This window comes from Neofelis nebulosa, chromosome 6 (genome assembly GCF_028018385.1).
Source record: "Neofelis nebulosa isolate mNeoNeb1 chromosome 6, mNeoNeb1.pri, whole genome shotgun sequence".
In the NCBI taxonomy this organism is placed as follows: Eukaryota; Metazoa; Chordata; class Mammalia; order Carnivora; family Felidae; genus Neofelis; species Neofelis nebulosa.
In genome coordinates, this window is record NC_080787.1 from 47,109,459 (window position 1) to 47,126,282 (window position 16,824).

Sequence of the window (16,824 nt, forward strand, 5' to 3'; positions counted from 1 at the left end):
GAATATTTAGAAATGCAACCGCAATGCCTCAAGATAGATGTGACTCAGTGACTTCCCAAAACATGGATTTAGATACATATCACATTACATCCTTCTTGTACTTTTCACTTGATTTTTCTAAGGTAGCCGTTGACGTTTTTAATTTAAACCCCGCTGTTACACACCCACTTTAGTTTCCAGGGAAGACCCGCAGGTGGTGAAGGTCCAGCAGGGACATTTGCTTTCTCTTGACGTCCCCAGGGACCCCAAGGCCCTGAAGCCTGAAGAAGCCAGAACATCTGGTCCATTTCAGCAGCTTACTTGCAAGTTCAGCCTGTCATCTGGATGTTTTGTCTATGCAGTGCCAAACATCTGGGTTGACATTTTTTTTAACCAGACTTACTAGATGTTTTGGCATTGTGTAGACAGGAATTCAATTTTTAAAGTTATTTCTCTACTCATCTGAGATTCTAACCGGAGCTCTGATACCCTAAAGGAGAGAGACAAATGAAGACTTTGATCCCCCCCTTTGATTGCTTTACAATTTTGGAGGTATCTATCCTACTCTAAATCAGTGGTTTGACTGCTTTGCTTTTTTATGAGATGAACTTTTTCCATTTTAGGATTTTAGTGTTTTATTTTAGTAGACGAATTTGACCAAAATAGTATGTGTTCATCTTAACTAAACACAACCTTAGATGTTCTAAATTCGTTTTAAAATAATTGAAGTTTTAATGTTTTCACAACTTTGAAACATTGAAACCATAGAGGCAAGAGCTTCAAAATAGAGAATTGACTCTTAAAAAAATACTTTTTGACGATTAGGTTATCTCTGGACCTTGTTTATACTTATTTGAGGAAGATTGCAAGATCCTGGAGGGGAGATCTGATTTTTAAAGAGTTTTATCATCTAACTGGTCACCGTTGTTATTGGGGATGGTAATGCCAGCAATGGTAGTGGTGGGGGCAGATGGAATGTGAGTTCAGATTTTGTTTTCATTTATTTAGAGTTATTTGTGCTGTTTATCCTTCAATTATAAAATTCTAGGTGGTAAGTAATAAAAATGTGATTTGTACCTTGAAAACACTATTGAATTAGAGAGACCTTTCTTTCTCCTCAAAACCGTAGGAGAAGCTGATAACTTGCTAGTTTTATCTGCTCAATAGCTTCAATTTTGAGGGAGGGAGGAACGAGGTATCTGAAGAGTCTTGTCTCTGTATTGGATATGTTTTTACCATCAACTCTGTGTAAGCGGTGGTCAAATTCCTTTTCAGTGCATGAACCCTGGTCCAGGCAGGGGGAGAAGAAAATGGTGTCGGTCAGGCTGGGAGATCCACGAGGTCTGGGCTCTTTTTGTAAGGTGAGATTTAACACAACAGTGTCTTATCTATGAATAGTCCCTGGTTGGTCTTCTTGTGAAGGGGACTGAAGTCAGGAGTGTCCCATGTTGCCATCTTGAGCACTCTGCTATTGTTTTCAGAGTCCTCAGGAAGTTGCTATACCCAGCAAAGCTAGCTGCCCTTCAGAAATGAAGGAGAGGTAAAGACTTTCCTAAGCAGTAGAAAACAGAAGGGTTGATCACCATTAGATTTGCCTTATAAGAAATACCGAGGAGCATTCTATAAGCTGAAATTAAAAGATGCCAATTACCACTGTAAAAATATACACATGTGTAAAACTTGTCAGCAAAGGTACATTTGTAGTCAATTCTCTAATATTGTAATGGCAGTAAGTAAATCTCAACTCTAGTTTAAAAGTTAAAAAAAACACTAAAAATGAATATAACTACAATCATTTGTTATTAGATGTACAATATTATAACATTAAAATCTAAAACGGGGCAATAAAAATATAAATTATCCATATGCTTTTTTTTTTTGAGAGAGAGAGAGAGAGAGACAGAGAGTGAGCACAAGCAGGGAAGGGCAAAGGGAGAGAATCATAAGCAGGCTCCATGTCCAATACAGGGATGAATCTCACGACCATGAGATCATGACCTGAGCCAAGACCCAAGAGTTGGATGCTCAACCAACTGAGCCACCCACGTGCCCCCCTCCATATGTGTTTAAAGTTATCAGCTTAAAATAAGATGTTACATTTTATGTAAGCCTCATGATAACCACAAAGTCAAAATCTATAGTAGATGTACAAAAGGTTATGATACATGAACAATTATGTCAACAAATTGGACAGCCTATAAGAAATGGATAAAATCCTGGAAACATAGAACTTGTTAAGACTGAATCATTAAGAAGAGGAAAATCTGAATAGACCAATTACTAGGAAGAGATAGAATCAGGAATCAAAAACCTCCCAACAAAGAAAAGTCAAGGACCTGAGGGCCTCACTGGTGAATTTTACCAAACATTTAAAGAAGAATCAATACCAATCATTCTTAAACGATTCCAAAAAAAATAGAAGAGGAGGGAACACTTCCAAACTCATTTTACAAGGTCAGCATTACTTTGATATCAAAACCAGATAAGGACCCTACAAGAAAAGAAGATTACAGGCCAATATCCCTGATGAACATAGATGCAAAAATCCTTGACAAAATCAGCAAACCAAATTCAACAAGGTATTAAAGGAATCATATACCATGAGCAAGTGGGGGTCACTTCTGAGGTGCAAAGATGATTCAATATCCACAAATCAATCAGTGCGATATAACGCATTATAAAATTAAGGATAAAAATAAATTATCTCAATAGATGCAGAAACAACATTTGACAAGCTTTGATATCCATTTATGATTAAGACTCTCAACAAAGTAATGATAAAGAAAATATACCTCAACATAATAAGGCCATATACAGCAAGCCCACAGCTAACATCATTTTCAATGGTAAAAAATTTTTCCTTTGAGGTAAGGAACAAGCAAGGGTCTTTACTCTAGCCACGTTTATTCAACACAGTACTGGAAGTCCTAGCCAGAGCTAGTAGACAAGAAAAAGAAATAAAAGGTATTCAGATCAGAATGGATTAGAATCAGAATTAAAACTGTCTCTATTTTCAGATGACATGGTATTCTATATAGAAAACTCTAAAGACTCCACCAAGAAAACTGTTAGAACTAATCAATGAATTCAATAAAATTGAAGGATACAAAATCAATATACAAAAATCATTGTTTCTATATAGTAATAATGAGATATCTGAAATAGAAAGAAAACTATCCAATTCATGATAGCATCAAAAACAATAAATAGTTAGGAAAAATATAACCAAGAAAGGAAAGCATCTGTAAACTAAAAAATGCAAGAAAATGATGAAAGAAATTTAAAAAAGACACAAATAAGTGAAAAGATATTTCATATTCATGGATTAAAAGAATTATCCTTATTATCCAAAGCCATCTGTGGATTTGTTGCAAAATGTTCAATGGCATTTTTTTACAGAAATAGAAAAACAATCCTAAAATAGTATGGAACCACAAAGACCCTGAATAGCCAAGCATCTTGACTATTCAAACTATATTATGAAACTATAGTAAACAAAACAGTATGGTATTGACATAAAAATGGATGCATAGATCACTGGAACATAGTAGACTGCCCAGAAATAAACACACACATATATATCATTAAGTACATAAAATTCAAAACTACAGGGAGCTATCACCTCACACATTTTAGAATGGTTATTATCCAAAATCCCTTCTCATTAAATTTTTTAAAGACCTCTCTTTAATTTTCTGAGTCATTTTATTGCATTATAATGTTGCAAGCTCAGTGCCTAAAGTTCTAAAGTATATAATTATGTATGTAAGTACATAAAGGATTACTGGTAAGAAAAAAGAAGTATATGGGGCGCCTGGGTGGCTCAGTCGGTTGAGCGTCCGACTTCAGCTTAGGTCATGAACTCGCGGTTTGTGATTTCAAGCCCCGCATCAGGCTCTGTGCTGACAGCTCAGAGCCTGGAGCCCGTTTTGGATTCTGTGTCTCCCTCTCTCTCTGCTCCTCCCCCGCTCATGCTCTGTCTCTCTCTGTCTCTCAAAAATAAATATATGCTAAAAAAAAAAATTTTAAAAAAAAGAAAAAAGAAGTATAAAGAAATTTATCCATATTGAAAATTTATTGAAATATAGATAAATAACACAAATTAAACACTATATCATTAAATGCTTAAAAAATCCTATTCGTAAAGCAAAATATAGGTAATAAGATATTCATGGGCAGTAATCCCAGTTTATATTCTCTTTGTTTGTTTGTTTGTTTGTTTCACAAAAACATTGGTGGAGGCAATTAAGCTCCACACAGAAGCTACATTCTTCAAAACACTGGATTGCAACAGGAGACTGGGAATTGACACTGACCTGGGGGTCAGATGCTTGTTCTCTAGGGCCACATGACAGATGAAGACTTAACAAACAGCAGGTTCTCCCAGGATGATCACATTTTCCCAAGTTGAGTTGCCTGGATTGAGTGCTGATGCCATTGCTTTCAATGGCTTTTTTCACAATACGTAAGACGTAGACAAAGATTTGAGTTGTTTTTTTTCCCTATACCCATTTATTACTACTGTTTTGAGTTTGTTCTTTGAAAGTAAAAGGCGAGGACCAATTTTTCTATGGGACATCAACATTAATTATCTCTCTCTGCCTCTTTCCCAAGTTCTTATTCAACACCTTATTATAAATATGAAATCAACATGATTGTACGTGTGAAATCCGGTTAAAATGAATTCAGAAAGGTAAATTGCAAACTCAGTACCATATTATCACATTATACCCCCTTCACTGCCCAGCTGGCTGGTCCCTGCAGGCCCCCCAAGATTTGGCTGATATGTAGGGAAGATTCTAGCAATCCACTTTGCCCTAGGGATGTGTCTTCCAATAGGCTTCCTTTCCATAGAATGCAAACACAATCGTTTCAGTCACACAGGTCTTTCCCATCTTTGAAGATTGCTCTCCCCCAATTTTTATGATACAACAGATAGAGCAGAGCTTCCATCTTATTTTTTCTTCATTAAAATTGCTCTTTCACTATAGAAATGGTGAGTGGCATTTTTTTTAAATTTTTTTTTTTTGTCAACATTTTTTATTTATTTTTGGGACAGAGAGAGACAGAGCATGAACGGGGGAGGGTCAGAGAGAGAGGGAGACACAGAATCGGAAACAGGCTCCAGGCTCCGAGCCATCAGCCCAGAGCCCGACGCGGGGCTCGAACTCACGGACCGCGAGATCGTGACCTGGCTGAAGTCGGACGCTTAACCGACTGCGCCACCCAGGCGCCCCGTGAGTGGCATTTTAAAAAGATCTTTAAGTTAATTCTCTGTGGTCTGACCTTCATTTCCTGGTCCAGTGTCCTGCAGAATCTTCAATCAGTTGAGCTTTCCTATAGACCTATGCACACATCACAGACGCACACATGTGCCCAAGGCAACCAGGAATGAGAAGAGACAAGTGCTAGAAAATTCTCTAACTCGGGCAAAGGGGAGAAACTCAGTCAGTCATTTGAATGAAATAAGACAGAAACTCATTAATTTTCATGATCTCCCAAGGTGTCCTCAGGCTCCGATGCTTTGGACTGGTAAATCTCAGTGGCTGTGCTGAATTAAACACTTGCTATTAAACTCAATGGGATGATTTTAAATGACAGCAAGGCTATGGATTCACAGAATCTTCCTGGTGAGAATGTTCTCTTTATGGGCTCCCAAGCCCAACTATGAGAAGAATTAACTTCTCTTTGTATAACAGTTTAAAAAGAGTCATAAGGAAATGGCTTTTTCAAAATACTACGTCCAGCAAAAGTGAGAATCTCCAGATTAATGTGATTTAATCTTTTAGGAAAGAAGTTTGAATTCTCCCATAGACAACCTGGTGACAAACTCTCAGAATTTAGGGAGATAGAAGAGAACATCTAGCTCAATCCTTTCATTAGGCTCCGAGTGGTTCAGTGATTTATACTAACACCCCCAGAAACCTCCTGGTCCTTCATTCTGCCTTTCTTGTAGACCATAGGTCTTTGCCTGTCATCCTTTCTCATAAATGACTTGAACCCCTGGCAATTCAATTTATCCGGAATAGTTCATGTGGCTAATCAAATGCTCCGAGCCTTGAAAATCCATTCAATTCAAAACCTTGGTAACAACTGGGGAAAAGCAAGCTAAGAAAGAAACATGGGCAGTTCTATTCCTAAGCACACTTACCTGAGTTCAGTAGCCACAGCTTCATAGTATAGTACTAGCTATAGAAGAAAGTTAAAAATAAAAGTAATTTTAGGGAACAACACACTTCAGTAAAACTGAATTATTACTACTATTTATTACTGAATTATTACTACTACCATTGTTCTTTGAAAGTAAAAGGCGAGGACCAATTTTTCTATGGGACATCAACATTAATTATCTCTCTCTGCCTCTTTCCCAAGTTCTTCTACAATGGTCTTCTGCCAAGTCCAGCAGCATGGATCGGCACCATCCAGCTCTGTTCCTACACTGGCCAGGACACGGTGTGACATCAGCTGTCTGTGACATCAGCTGTCTTTCATTTAGTTCTGAAGACCATTCCCTGTATGGTTCATGTATATAGTCACCAAGGACATGTAAAATGTCCAATACTATGTTGAATCATTCCATTCTAAGTCTTTTACCTTTTCAAGTTTTCTGTTTTCCACAAGAAAACTACAAGTTTTGTCTTCTAACCAAAAGCCAGTTTGAGATTTCAGTCAAAAATGGAAGAAGAAGAAGAAGAAGGAGGAAAAAAAACAACAACAACAACAGTAAAGTGAGGAGAATTAATAGCAATACCCAAAAACTTAAAAGTCAAATTGTGGAAGGCTGGATAGATTTCATATTTTAGCCACTTAGTGGTATAGTGTGTAGCCATTTAAAATTATTCAGACATTTGTCTATTGACATAATGCATTATGCAGTGAAGTGAAAAAAGATTACAAAACAGAGGACCTGTTCTTTTCATGCTTTTAGGATTGATTGTAAGGTGTAGACACCCGATGAAAGAGTTCTGTTAAATAAAAGGATAATGTTAGTTCGATCAAATAAGGTGATTATTTTAGCTCTAAGGGAATACTCATAGAAATCTAGCAATAGATGTTCCCTAAATCATCCTGGGGATGTAGAAGCTATCAGACCCTGGGGACACATGAAATGACACAAAACTCTAAGGTGTTATTTTAAGTTACTTCATTCTTAAAGAATTAAGCTAGACACTTAGTTTTGTATTGCAGGAAAGTTTCAGGGTGTATATTTCAGTAAAGATCAGTTTAAAAACTTTAATAAAGAGTGGAAAAGAGAACTGTAGCTTAAAGCGAGAAACTTATTTAATATATGAATATAGGGATGTTTTTTATGAGATTATACTTTATACTTATTCTTTGTTTTATTTTTTAATTTTTTTCAAGTTTTTAAAAATTCATTTAAGTAATCTCTACACTCCATGTGGGATCTGAACTTACAACCCTGAGATCAAAAGTCTCATGCTTTTCTGACTGAGCCAGCCAGGCATCCCTATACTTATTCCTTAAACTCCATTTTTGTGTGTCTTAAATTGAGAATTGTAATCACCTGAAGATCATGTTATTATGGTTTCAATGATTACATATCTTTAGGATATAATAACATTATTTGTTGAACAATTACCATGTCCCAGGTAGTGCACGGATGTTCATTCTCTCTCTCTCTCTCTCCCCTCTCTCTCTCTTGATTATCCAGTCAACAAATAATTATTAGGTTCCTTCTTTGTACTACTTTTCTGACCTCCAAATGTAGAGTGTTGGAAATTCTGTGTCTACTTTGTAGGCTTACGGTCTACCTTGGAAGATAAGACAGACGTAATATATTAGAAAGTCAAATTTCCTATGAAGTAAAAATAAGTTATCAGGTAACGGAAAGGAACAGCGGTAGGAGAGGGACTATTTTAGGTAGGATGGTCAAGGATGGCCTCTCTGGGGAGGTGACATTTGAACTGAGGCCTCATGAGGAGAGTCAGTGAATTTCAGGCAGACTTATCAATAGCCAAATCTCTGAGTCAGGGTGACTCATCTGATGGATCCACTGGTGACATCATACTACATGGTGAGCCAGTGGAAGGTGTCAAGCGGGGTACATATTTTAAAAGACTCACGCTGGTCATTCTGAAATGAACTTAGTGGATGCTGTGATCTGAATGTTTCAGTCTCCCCAAATTCGTATGTTGAAACCTAATCCCAAAAGTGATGGTTTTAGAAGTTGGGGCCTTTGGCTCCAGCCTCATGAGTAGGATTAGACCCTTTATAAAAGTACTGAAGAAAGCTCCCTTGTAACTTCTATCAGTAGAGGACACAGCAAGAAGTCAGCCGTCTACAACCTGGAAGAGGATGTTCAGCAGAAGCTGACCGAGCGATCACCTTGCTCTTGGACTTCCAGCTTGCAGAATGGTGAGAAATAGATTTCTGTTGTTTATAAACCACCCAATCTGTGGATTGTGGATTTTTCGGACTATGGCAAGGTACAAAGGAAGCCCATAGGGAAGGCTTTCTTGTGGTCCAGGTTAGATTGACAGTGGCTTGGACCGTGCTGGTGGCTAGTAATGGTGACAGGTGGTCAGACTTAGGCAGAGTCCAAATTTTGAAGGCGGATTGGATATGGTGGTGGTGTAAAGAACTGGCTGGCTAAGAGAAAGAGAAGCAAATTTATGTCCTGCCTCTTCCTTAACTTCTTTGCTTTTTAGTTATTCACCCAACAAATACTTACTGAGCAGCTGCCACAGGTCAGGCACTGAGCTGAGTACCGAGATAAAATCAAGAGCAAAATGCAGACCCAATCTTTGTCCTCATGATGTATAGAGGACAAGGAGAAAGAGGAGCTGGGGTGTCTGGGTGGCTTAGTCAGCTAAGCATCTGACTCTTGGTTTCGTCTCAGGTCATGATCTCACAGTTTGTGGGATTGAGCCCCGCATCAGTGTCTGCACTGAGAGCATGAAGCTTGCTTGGGATTCTCTCTCTCCCTCTCTCTCTCTGCCCCTCCCCTACTTGCTATCTCTCTCTCAAAATGAATAAATAAAAACATTGTTAAAAACCGAGGAAGAGGAGTTAATCAAAGAGTAAAACAATAAAATAAAACATTTGTTTTGTGACGAACGCCACGAAGGAGAGGTGTTACATGATCCTATTAGGTAGGTATTTGCTTTAATTCGAGAGATAAAAGAGAGTTCTCTGAAGAAGTGATGCTTGAGCTAAAGGAGGAGTAAGAGGTATCTGAATAAGGAAGAGAAAACACACAGGGAACAGTATGAGGAGTCCTGACGGCAGGCGAAAAGCAAGGGATGGCAGAAGAGACCATGAAGGGTCTTATTACAAACTATAGGAAAGAATTCTAAATCTCTCTTAAGAAAAATGGGAAGTCACTGAAGGATTTTATGTGGTAACAGGATCAGATGCTTGTGTAGAAAATGGTTTGGAAAGAAGCCAGTGAGCATGCAGGTAGACCCTGGGCATGTAGGTGTTCATATAGGCAATAGATAATGAGGTCTTTCCTGCTGGTACACCTAGATGAGATCTTAGTGCTCTTCAATGAGATGGAGAGCTCTGGAGGGGAGCGCTGTCCTGGCACGTCAACCTACCCATTGGCTTTCTCTGTTCTAATTCACAGGTCAATGAAACAAAATAAACTCCCAGAGGTAAACCTTATGCATATGTGGTCAATGGATTTCCCACAAAGTTTCCATAGAAATCCAGAGGCACAAGTCGCCTTTTCAACAAAATTTGCTTGAACGTATATGGAAAAAAAATTTGCGTACCTCATATCATACACACATATTCATGTGAAGTGGATCATAGACATGATCATGATAGTTAAAACTCTAGTTTCCAGAAGTCTTTTTGACCTTTGAGGAGGGAAAGATTTCTTACAGGGTACATAGAAAGTCGTAATTGTAAAAATGATACGGGCATCTTGGTGGCTCAGTCGCTTGAGCGTCCGACTTTGGCTCAGGTCGTGATCTCATGGTTCACGGGTTTGAGCCCCGCATCAGGCTCTGTGCTGACAGCTCAGAGCCTGGAGCCTGCTTCAGATTCCGCGTGTCCCTCTCTCTCTGCTCCTTCCCTTTGTTCTCGCTTTGTCTCTCTCTCAAAAATAAACACTAAAAAATTTTTTTTTAAAAAGAAAGTAATAATTGTAAAAATGATACAATGACATTTATTAAAATTAAAAGCTTCTGCTCTTCAAAAGCTACTGTTAATGAAATGAATGAGCAAGGCTTAAATTGGGGATAAATGTTTGCATTCCATTATTTGTTATAGGACTTGTATTCAGAATATGTAAAGAACTTCTACAACTCAGTAATAAAAAGAAAAAACCTCAAAAGGCACTTCTCGAAAGAAGATAAGTGAATGGCCAATAAACACACAAAATAGTGCCACACATCATTAATCACCAGAGAAATGCAAATGGAAATCACAATGATGTACACTATTCACCCACTAGAGTGGCTAAAGATAAAAATGCTGTCAACACCATGTTTTGGCGAGGATGTGGAGAAACCAGAACTCACATACATTGCCATTGGGGGTGTCAAGACGGTATGAATATTTTAGTCAGCTAGGGATACCATAACCAAGGTCCAAAGAAAGGTAGTTTAAACAACAGATACTTACTTTCTCACAATTCTGGAGGCTAGAAGTCTAAGGTCAAAGTGTGGGCAGGATTGGTTTCTTCTGAGGCCTTTCTTGTTGGCTTATAGATGGCCGTCTTCTCCCTGTGTCTTCAAATGGTCTTCCTTCTGTATGTATCTGTCTCCCGATCTCCTCTTTTTCTGAGGACATCAATCATAGTCGAGTAGGGCCCATTATAATTACCTCATTTTAACTTAGTTACTTCTTTAAAGACTCTATCTCCAAAAGTAGTCCCATTCTGAGGTACTGGGGGTTAAGAGTTCAACATACGACTTTGGGAGGGATAAAATTCAGTCCATAACACCTCACTTTGAAAAAGAGTTTGGCAGTTTCTAATAAAGTTAAACATACCCCTTTCCAATGACCCAGTAATTTCACTCAACTATTTACCCAAGTGAAATCACATGCCCCCTGCACCCACCAAATGCCTTATATAAAAATATACATAGTAGTTGCACTCATAATAGTCTCAAACCTAAATGCCCATTAGCAGGTAAATGGGTAAATTGTACTATATTTGTATAATAGAATAATACTCAGCAATAAAAAGGATGATCTACTTGATACATGTGACAACATGGGCAATCTTACCAATATTAAGCAAAATAATCTATATCACAAAAGGGTAAATACCGTATGATCCCATTTCTACAGAGTTCTAGTACAGGGAGAGTGAATCTGTTGTCAAAGAAATAGTACAGTAGTTCTTTCTGGTCAGGGACGGGAGGGGTATTGCCTAGGAAGGAAATTCCTAGAACAGTGGATGTATGTTACATCCTGATAAGGATGTGTTCGTTAACATATACATGTATCAGAATCAATCACAGTTACGTCTAAGATCGCTAATATGTAAATTATACCTCTATTAAAAAGTTTCAATAAATAGAAATCTAAATAGTTGTAAGAAGTACCTGAGAACCGGCAGGAAACCGAATCTGTATAATAATTTTTGGGCCAGCCCACCTGTGTGGGCAGGTGCTCTTGGGGCTGGTCTGCTGGCTAGCCTTGCTGGCCTAGGGAAGCTTCCAGGCCCATAGGTCACCTCTTCAGCTCCTTCAGCTACTAGGCCAGGTATGAATGCAGCTTCGTGGGGAAGGGCCCCACACCATCAAGGTTGGAGCTGGTGAGAGCTGCACACTGTTCCTGTTTGTTTTCACCTCTCCCACTTCACCTCCTTCCTCCCCTCCCAACCACCCACCCTGATGGCAGGCAAGATACTTAGAGAGGCCATGCAAGCCACTTCCGTGACTTTGAGACCTGCCTGCAGAACATATCCCACCCTCTATGTCACCATGAGCCGTGAGGAGACTCACAAAGAGTGGGAAGTGTTTCTAGGAAAAAACTGGAACGTTGTGAGAGCACATGTACATGTTTTGGCACCTCTTTTCCTTTCTGTGTGACCTTAGCCAAGTCACCTAATCCAGGGGAGCCTACAAAATGTGGGTCATTAGCCTCCTCTCATTACCTTGCAGAACTCCCAAAGGTGATGCAAAATGTCAGTGATGGCTGTGATTATTTCCTTCCTACCCTCGAGGAGGTGGTCTTTGTCAACCTGGGGCCAGGGAGTGGGTGGCTAGGCCTTTCCTGGTCTGTTTTTGGGTCCTCTCAAGACCTTTAAAGTAAGAGGGAGGAAAAGTTAAAATCGGGGCTAGATGGAAAAATGAGGATCGCAAGGAAACAGGAAACTTGACAGGCTGTGGGTTTTCATTTCTCATGTGCAAAGCACATTTTCTCCAACCTATCATTTCTGAAATAAATGATCCACAATCACTTAACATGAATGCATCCCAGACCTGGGTTGGGCCCATGTAATTTGGAATCAAAAATGACTGACGGGTTGACAGAAAAGTTCTGCCAATAAATTACATACATCCTGTTAGTACAGTCTCATACCTAAAAATATCTTCAGAGACTAAAGAGAAATTGGCAATGGCTATGGATTGACTGAAAAAAAAAATCAACCATAAAAACTAGGCAAAATTATATCCACACTCCCTGAGCACTAGTTAAAATTAATTTGCTTCGAGACCAAAGTCAAATATGCCAGTGCAACATGCTGGTCATTGAATCCATTCAGCGAAATGTTAATTCAAACTCGATTTTTGGTGTTGTGTAGGCTCAGAAGGTAGGATTTGTGGACAGAACTACAGTCTATTACCCTCATGTAGATGTGGGCTGTGTGTAACCTCATGAAGTGTTTCTGTTTCGGGAAGAAGAGGTGAGTGATGGCAATAAAGATAACAGGATTCTAGTTCTGGGTAATCACATTTGCTTATTTGTTTCACTTTTTCCAGCCGCAAAGCAGGACCTTTAATTCCTATAATACCAGCTATTTGCTGCCTTGTAGCTAGAAGTCACTTGTACACAATTGGACAAGGTACAATTTGCCCACAGGAAGCAATTTGGGGCTTTAGACCTTCTCAGAGCGAAGGAATTGCCTTTTCCTTCCCTAATGGAAGACCAGCATCTGGTTGCAAAGGAACTCAAGGTGAGCATAATCTGGACTGAGATTGGGAAGGCCATTCCTCAGCTGCCGCTCCCCATCACTGCTGGCAGTTCAGGTCAGGAAAAGCTAAATAATTTGTTTAACCCAAACCCCCTTTCCTACCTTGAGGGAAAACTCCTATAAGCTCACTGTAAACACAATTATGCCATGTGGGGCTTTCATTAATCTAGTACAAACCACAGCCTGACATACACTGGGCAGGGTTTACTTTATTTTTTTCTTAGCTCATTTTCAGCACCAGCTTATCCTCACACTTCTTACCCAGAGGTGGTTATTTGTACAGCGTGAGTTAGGGGAAGGAGGAGAGTTACTGGGGCCAACCTTTGCCGTTGCAAAAGCATTTTCTGAGACCCAGAGACAGTCATGGGTTATTAGGGTAGCATTTGAAGGGACTCAGAGTTCATCAAGAAGTACCAAGAACTCATTTTATAAACGAGAGGGCTGAGTCCCAGAGGTCACCCAGCCACTGAGTGGCTTTCATTCATTTAGCAAATATTTATGAGACACCTACTTTATGCAGATACTGAGCAAAGCACTGGGCTGCCATGGTGAATAAGAACGATGTGGTGTCCATCTTCAGAATTTCTTCTCTCCATTACATAGCCCTGTACGCTCAGACATTGGCTAGGGACAGCCACGGCTTTGGGCTGCAGGAAAACTGTGTTTATCAAATTCTTTCAACCGACACCCACAATAGCAGACACTTAATATTTCATTTCAGTGCATGAAGAACATTCATGTTTATAGATACAGGATATCCATGCATATAGCTAAAAAAAAAAAAAAGTGTTACTGTATACCAAAAAAAGCCCCAGAAACAATATTTATGTTTATGAAGTATGTTGAGCTGTGGTATTTTCTGTTTTGGTTTTTTAAAAATGCTCACGGTGACCTTCTGCATTAGAAGGTGAAGGATTGGTTTGTAGCCGAGCATTCCCCGAAGCTTAGGGGTGTGGTGACATTGGTAGAATTGTGATTTAATGAAGGCTTTCGAGGATTTGAAGGATTATGCTGTAGAGGATGAGGAACCAGATGCTTTTGCTTGCTCGAGGCACCGGGGACCAAGCTGGAGGAAGTAGGCTTAAGTGGTAATGGTCGTGATAGAAAGTAGACAGAGGCTGTCAGCAGGAGCATCTTCCTAGGAAAATACCATCTGAAGGAAACGTATGCAGTGGAAGGATGACAGGTTCCATAGATCCTACAGCATGGGAATTTGGGGGCTTATGGGGAGAAGGGATCAGCCTCATTAGAAAGTGGCCATGTGTCTCAGCCGCAGCAGGGACACAGTACACACCCCAGGGAAGCATGGCACATAAGCAAAAGTTCAGGGACTCATGGATCTAGCCTCTGGGAGGGCTCCCCCCCCCCCATAATCCAACCACTCATGAAACTCATCTTTCTCAGTGAATTAAAAGAGACAAGAAAATGCAGCATTATTCACAGTAACAGATTAGTTCTTTTGAGCTCTGTGAAGGAACTGGAGATGTTTATTTGGAGAGGAAAATGCTAACACCCGCTAAGTATCTCCAGATATTCAAAAAACAGTGACATGAATAATGCATAGATTTGCTGTGTTTCTTTAGATGACAAAACTAGAACCAAAGGGTGGTAGATATAGGAAGACGGAATTTAAATCTAAGTAGGAAAGAACTTTCTGAGGAGTGAAAGCTGCCCCAAACTGCAAGTGAAATCCAAAAGACCAAGTTTAAGCAATGTTTGGATTCGTGTGGTCACTCACCAACATTTACTGAGTTCCTACTATGTGCAACATACTGTGCCAGCCCAGGGAATACATTGCCTTTGAGGGTCTTACCAAAAAAATGTTTTCTGCATTGGTTGAGAAATCGAGTCTGGTAATTTCTTAGATTTCTTCCAATTCTAGCATATTCTTCAAGGTTTTGAGTGTGTCGACAACTTAGGAAGAATATCTGTTAAAACCACATGCAATGAGGGCACCTCTGAATAATTTTTCCATGGAGACTAGGGGCAAGGACTACCACTGACAGAAGTGATCAATATCTTAGATTCACTTAGGGAATTTTGGATGGCCAAGAGCCTACCTCACATTGTTTACCTTTAAGCGTTCCCTACTACTAATAGGATAAAATCCAAGTTGCGTAGCCAGGCCAGCTGGTCTACCCAGTTCATTGCAACGTCCTATCTTACTGCTCATCCTTCTCCAGTGTTAGTGCTTATACTCATTCTTCCAGCTTTTTGGAAGTCTCTCCTTTCCTCTCCACTGTGCCTCTCCTGCACCCAACTCAAGGCCCTTCTCCACGAAACCTTCCCTAGTCCACACTCTTCTTGCTCATTGCACATTCTGTCTACATTGATATTTACACTATCTGATGACATCTCTTGGGTAGATGTTTAACTCTGGGTACATGTATAATTTACCTCACCAATTGGATGGCGAACTTGTAGGCAGAGGCCACTCATCCTTTGTTCCATACTGTCTTGCCATGGGGCAAAGCATGCCATCAGTTCGTCTGAAGTTGACCGCAAGTGAGTTAAGAACTCTGATCATTCATTCTTGGTACAACCCAGTTCACCACTCAGACCTATTATTTAAATGAATGGAGAAAGTCTTGTAGATAACAATGCTGAAAGCATTGTAAGATGTCTGCGGCTGGCTTATATTTCACATGGATTTTGAACAGGAGTGTTTTGAGTTTTATGTTATTTCTTTACAAACACTCTTCCAGCATTTACCATGAGGCAGGTATCAGTCATTCGGGTCCATGAGCCTTTAAAGAGCATGCCCTTTCTTATTCTTATTTTCTTTGTCTTGGCATTTTCTTTGTATGGCGTTGCATGTTCATGGAGTGTTGTTCACTGACTTCAGTTCTATGTGTTGGTAAAGAACTGGAATTCTGGAAAAACTGTAGAATCTTCTGAGTCAGCCTCTGTCGTCTTGTGGGTTTGTAGCTATCTAGAATGAGCACACTCTGTCTTCTCCAGCAAGACTTCTAGTATTTCTCCATAGCTTCTTTCTTTTTTTTTTTTTTAAATTTTTTTTCAACGTTTTTTATTTATTTTTGGGACAGAGAGAGACAGAGCATGAACGGGGGAGGGTCAGAGAGAGAGGGAGACACAGAATCGGAAACAGGCTCCAGGCTCCGAGCCATCAGCCCAGAGCCCGACGCGGGGCTCGAACTCACGGACCGCGAGATCGTGACCTGGCTGAAGTCGGACGCTTAACCGACTGCGCCACCCAGGCGCCCCTTTAGCTTATTTCTTACTGCTCTCTTTGCCCCACTGTTTTCACATAGGACTCTGCTTTTCTACTTCTTGAACTGTTTCAGGACTGAGGCCTAAGGGCTCTACTCTCCAGGAGTTTTTCATCCAATAATGGAGTGGAGGATAGGCCTTAAGAACACTCTGAGAATGAATATTTCTTCTTGGAAGACCAGCTCATTAATAAACATGAACATAGAAATGTGGGATGAAATGTGGTCACATCACAGAGAAAATCATTTTTCTTCTAGAATCAGGGAAGTTTAAAGGGAGTTTATTATTAAACACCTGCCTTGTGCAACCCTTCTCACCTTTCCCACATCTCTCTCTCTCTCTCTCTCTCTCTGTTTCTCTCTGTCTCTCTGTTTCTCTTTGTCTCTGTCTCTCTCTCACACACACCCAAAAACACACACACAGACACACACACACACACACAGACACGTGCACACACACATACACAATCTTTTCTTCTGGGCTTTCAGATATCTTAT

At 39.8% G+C, this 16,824-nt stretch overlaps 1 long non-coding RNA gene across 1 annotated transcript; it reads right to left on the reverse strand.

Annotated features, from left to right (window-relative positions):
- Positions 1 to 805: 805 nt before the first annotated feature.
- LOC131513439 (uncharacterized) lies at positions 806 to 6,220 on the reverse strand. Its single transcript, XR_009262588.1, has 2 exons — positions 6,131 to 6,220; positions 806 to 1,531 (listed from the first exon to the last, which is right to left on the reverse strand). It is a non-coding gene; the product is annotated as an uncharacterized LOC131513439 (long non-coding RNA).
- Positions 6,221 to 16,824: the final 10,604 nt, after the last annotated feature.